At 39.3% G+C, this 6,278-nt stretch overlaps 1 pseudogene; it reads left to right on the forward strand.

The window, feature by feature from the left end:
• The window catches only part of LOC127908484 (potassium voltage-gated channel subfamily C member 1-like), a 28,265-nt pseudogene extending 26,518 nt beyond the window's left edge, over window positions 1–1,747 (forward strand).
• The last annotated feature ends 4,531 nt before the right edge of the window (window positions 1,748–6,278 follow it).

Raw genomic sequence — 6,278 nt, forward strand, 5'->3', positions numbered from 1 at the left:
CACACACACACACACAAGGTTGTTATCCAAGCCTTTGCTCTACCCCCTAACTGTCATCTTATAGATCTGCATTCTGGTTTGACCTCTCCTCCTAACAATAGACAGCGGTCACTTTACATTCGGTTTTTGTCTTTCTTTTGACCAATGTGTTTTGAAATGTCTTTGTAGATGATACTTGTAGCTACCGTAGCTCTGTAGAGAAGGGCTCTGAACTCCATAGAACATGACGGGTCATTAAAGACGCCCTCCAGATTCAGCTAGTTTGGAGCCTTTTCCATTGAAAAACAATAAGTAAATACAGTAATTTACAGTAAATACAGTAATTTACAGTAAATACAGTAATTTACTGTAATTTAAGCAGATGTTTTTTTGTTGTTGTTTTACTTTTTTTTTTTAGACTCATCTTCGAAAGTCTGAGTTCTAAAAATACCTCTGCAAAAAAAAAATCAAGGTCAGGACATTACAGGACATTACTGGACATTACAGGACATTAATGGACATTACTGGACATTACAGGACATTACAGGACATTACTGTACATTACTGGACATTACAGGATATTACTGTACATTACAGGACATTACAGGACATTACAGGATATTACTGGACATTACAGGATATTACTGGACATTACAGGATATTACTGGACATTACTGGACATTACAGGACATTAAAGGACATTACAGGATATTACTGGACATTACAGGATATTACTGGACATTACAGGACATTAAAGGACATTACAGGATATTACTGGACATTACAGGATATTACTGGACATTACAGGACATTACAGGACATTACTGGACATTACAGGACATTACAGGACATTACTGGACATTACAGGACATTACAGGACATTACAGGATATTACTGGACATTACAGGATATTACTGGACATTACAGTATATTACTGGACATTACAGGACATTACAGGACATTACAGGACATTACTGGACATTACAGGACATTACAGGACATTACAGGACATTACTGGACATTACTGGACATTACTGGACATTACAGGACATTACTGGACATTTCTAGACATTACTGTACATTACTGGACATTACAGGACATTACAGGATATTACAGGACATTACTGGACATTACTGGACATTACAGGACATTACAGGACATTACTGGACATTACTGGACATTACAGGACATTACAGGACATTACTGCACATTACTGGACATTACAGGACATTACTGGACATTACAGGACATTGCTGGACATTACAGGACATGTCTGGACATTACAAGACATAACTGGACATTACAGGACATAACTGGACATAACTGGACATTACAGGACATTACTGGACATTACAGGACATTACTGGACATTACAGGACATTACTGGACATTACAGGACATTACAGGACATTACAGGACATTACTGGAGAGCCCATGACATTATCAGATTGAAATAGTGCAAAGGGACTAGGGTCTGCGTCGCAAATGGTACCCTATTCCCTATATAGCGTACTACTGTTGATCGGGGCAGTATATTTGGGATAGAGTGTCATTTGGGATGCAGGAAGTACTATAAGATGTAATCAGACGTATTCCAATGATCCTTTTCCTTCAGAACCAACTTCTCTGGTTTTAAACAGCCTATGTGGCATCGATACCCAGCTAGCAATGAGGAATCTGGCCCAGAAGCGGCCATCTTCTGGGAGGCCGGAACTGATTGAATCGGCCCGGAATCGGGTGTTGGACTCGACACGGAATCAAAATTAACGACTGCTCAGACCCGGCCCAAGTACATCGGCCCGTTTCCATCTACTGGAATTCAGCCGACTTTGCCAGCATCTCACCAGAATCCCCCAGAAGCGACCTGTTCCAAATTTGTATAAATGTATACAAAACTACCCAATTTAGTAATTTTAAATATCACTATTATACATTTTATACATACACTCGGGAGGCTCCATCCGCAACGTTTTTAATGACTATCAGATGCCTTGCACAAAGTATCAAAATACTAAAATACTACACAGTACTCTTAAAGAATTTAGTTTAAATGTTAATTGTATTTTTTGATCACAGAAACAATGAGAAAATATGGAAAAATAAATGATGATATGTTAATTATGTAAAGCAGCCCATGTAATCATCTGCCAGAGAGTAGCCCCTATCGGCCCGAGGCCCAAGTAATACATTTGGGCCAGATAACTATCACCGGAATCGGCCCGAGCCCCAAGTAATAAATTTGGGCCAGATAACTATCACCGGAATCGGCCCGAGCCCCAAGTAATACATTTGGGCCAGATAACTCACACCTGACTCTTGGCCGAGTGCCCCGACTCAGCTGGAATCGGCCCAGATCCACTGTGCTAGCTGGGAATGAGTCAGAAACATTGATTATAGTGTCAAAATTGACTACAAAGTGTAAATAGGATATTTTTGGCCATAAAGTCAGTCTCGTCCAAAACTACGTTTTGTAAGTGAGTTTGTCACGACATACAGGATGGGTAGATATGGATTAGGATCACATGACAAATACAATTTGATTTGATTAGGATCATGCCCACTTGCCCAATGACTTGATAAGTTGATTGGGAGTCCCATAGGGCAGGGCACAATTGGCCCAGAGTTCTCCGGGTTTGGCCGGGGGTAGGCCGTCATTGTAAATAAGAATTTGTTCTTAACTGACTTGCCTAGGTAAATAAAAAATGTAATTAAATTGTGGCCTGGCTGCTCAATGTGACTGCTAGCTTCATTGACAAACACAGAGTTGGAACTTAGCCAAATAGCAATTATTTTGAGGGGGGCATTTAGCATTTAGCTTTTAGCTTGTGCTTTATTTAGTTTGACAGCTTGCGGATGATGAAGTTGTAGACATGTTATAGTTCTCAGAAATCAGTCCTGAACACAGCCAGACTTTCCCGACTCGATAGACTGAATGCAATGCACTGACCAGTTTTTCGGCACATTTTTTAAATTGAGAAATACTGCACCAAACACCTTAGCTAGATGTAAAATTGCGCAACGAAGATCTCCTCAGCAAGCAAAAAAAACGCCTAAATGAATGACAGATTTCTTGATTTATCTTAGATGAATTCTGACTTTTTTATTTTTATGAAGTGACTATTTTATACACACACAACATACATAATGTACCTATATATAATGTTCCTATATGTCATACAAACAAAACAACCAATTTGAGATGTTATTATATGAAATTACAATGTGCTTGTGAAGAAAACCTTGATGTATGTTTTATTTGTTGTTTTACTGGCTCTATCATGTATGCAGCTACCTGGTGTGTTTGTTCTACTGATGCTATTGATGAGGAACCCTGCTGATGATTAGGAATCTGATACTATTGATGAGGAACCCTGCTGATGATTAGGAATCTGATACTATTGATGAGGAACCCTGCTGATGATTAGGAATCTGATACTATTGATGAGGAACCCTGTTGATGATTAGGAATCTGATGCTATTGATGAGGAACCCTGTTGATGATTAGGAATCTGATACTATTGATGAGGAACCCTGCTGATGATTAGGAATCTGATGCTATTGATGAGGAACCCTGTTGATGATTAGGAATCTGATGCTATTGATGAGGAACCCTGTTGATGATTAGGAATCTGATGCTATTGATGAGGAACCCTGCTGATGATTAGGAATCTGATGCTATTGATGAGGAACCCTGCTGATGATTAGGAATCTGACGCTATTGATGAGGAACCCTGCTGATGATTAGGAATCTGATGCTATTGACGATCATCATGATGCCCTGTCTTGCTGATGGGTGTAATTAGTGTGGTGTTAGAGCCCAACGCTAATAGATAATATCTGACTATGGCGTTATGAAGTCCTGTGGCGTTATGAGGGGCTATGTGAAGTTGCCTCATGACAGAGTAAAATGAAATGCCCAAAACCATAAAATTTGTAAAGCAACAAACAATGTAACAAAAAAAAAAGATTATACTTATAAATGTCTGTCTTTAAAAATATATAATTCATGACTACGCCAACTTTTAACTGGTATCTAAAAGCACAAAGCTATTGTTCTATTGGGGCTTGAGCCAACAGTGACCTAACAAATCTCTTATTGCCATCGATGCCTAATGTATGCAAAACCTCAAAACCTCATTCCGTATCTCAAGTTGGGGATTCAGCCCTTGGCTTTCAGTTAAAGGGAACACAGGACAGAATCCCAAAATCTACAGGGAGAATCGGTAAAAAGTGTAGCAGAAGGCCAACATATTCTCCAATATACGATAGCAGACTGCCAACATATTCTCCAATATACTGTAGCAGACTGACAACATATTCTCCAATATACTGTAGCAGACTGCCAACATATTCTCCAATATACTGTAGCAGACTGCCAACATATTCTCCAATATACTGTAGCAGACTGCCAACATATTCTCCAATATACTGTAGCAGACTGCCAACATATTCTCCAATATACTGTAGCAGACTGCCAACATATTCTCCAATATACTGTAGCAGACTGCCAACATATTCTCCAGTATACTGTAGCAGACTGCCAACATATTCTCCAGTATACTGTAGCAGACTGCCAACATATTCTCCAATATACTGTAGCAGACTGCCAACATATTCTCCAATATACTGTAGCAGACTGCCAACATATTCTCCAATATACTGTAGCAGACTGCCAACATATTCTCTAATATACTGTAGCAGACTGCCAACATATTATCCAATATACTGTAGCAGACTGCCAACATATTCTCCAATATACTGTAGCAGACTGCCAACATATTCTCCAATATACTGTAGCAGACTGCCAACATATTCTCAATATACTGTAGCAGACTGCCAACATATTCTCCAATATACTATAGCAGACTGCCAATGTATTCTCCAATATACTATAGCAGACTGCCAACATATTCTCCAATATACTATAGCAGACTGCCAACATATTCTCCAATATACTGTAGCAGACTGCCAACATATTCTCCAATATACTGTAGCAGACTGCCAACATATTCTCAATATACTATAGCAGACTGCCAATGTATTCTCCAATATACTATAGCAGACTGCCAACATATTCTCCAATATACTATAGCAGACTGCCAACATATTCTCAATATACTGTAGCAGACTGCCAACATATTCTCAATATACTGTAGCAGACTGCCAACATATTCTCCAATATACTATAGCAGACTGCCAATGTATTCTCCAATATACTATAGCAGACTGCCAATGTATTCTCAATATACTGTAGCAGACTGCCAACATATTCTCCAATATACTATAGCAGACTGCCAATGTATTCTCCAATATACTATAGCAGACTGCCAACATATTATCCAATATACTGTAGCAGACTGCCAACATATTCTCCAATATACTGTAGCAGACTGCCAACATATTCTCAATATACTATAGCAGACTGCCAATGTATTCTCCAATATACTATAGCAGACTGCCAACATATTCTCCAATATACTGTAGCAGACTGCCAACATATTCTCCAATATACTGTAGCAGACTGCCAACATATTCTCCAATATACTGTAGCAGACTGCCAACATATTCTCCAATATACTATAGCAGACTGCCAATGTATTCTCCAATATACTATAGCAGACTGCCAACATATTCTCCAATATACTATAGCAGACTGCCAACATATTCTCCAATATACTATAGCAGACTGCCAACATATTCTCCAATATACTGTAGCAGACTGCCAACATATTCTCAATATACTGTAGCAGACTGCCAACATATTCTCCAATATACTGTAGCAGACTGCCAACATATTCTCCAGTATACTGTAGCAGACTGCCAACATATTCTCCAATATACTGTAGCAGACTGCCAACATATTCTCCAGTATACTGTAGCAGACTGCCAACATATTCTCCTGATGCACTCAATACATACTACTGACACACTCAATGCATACTACTGACACACAATACATACTACTGACACACTCAATACATACTACTGACACACTCAATGCATGGAGAATACCACTGTTGTTGACCTCACTGACTGTCTGTTGACATTGTCTGTTGACATTTGTGTTTGGAGAAAACAAAAAACAAGACAGCAACAGGTTGTAAGAAATACAGAGACAGACAAGGCTGACATGGGTCCATTATAGAGACAGACCAGGCTGACATGGGTCCATTATAGAGACAGACCAGGCTGACATGGGTCCATTATAGAGACAGACCAGGCTGACATGGGTCCACCATAGAGACAGACCAGGCTGACATGGGTCCACCATAGAGACAGACCAGGCTGACATGGGTCC

The sequence above is a fragment of the Oncorhynchus keta genome, chromosome 17 (assembly GCF_023373465.1).
Source record: "Oncorhynchus keta strain PuntledgeMale-10-30-2019 chromosome 17, Oket_V2, whole genome shotgun sequence".
Classification (NCBI taxonomy): domain Eukaryota; kingdom Metazoa; phylum Chordata; class Actinopteri; order Salmoniformes; family Salmonidae; genus Oncorhynchus; species Oncorhynchus keta.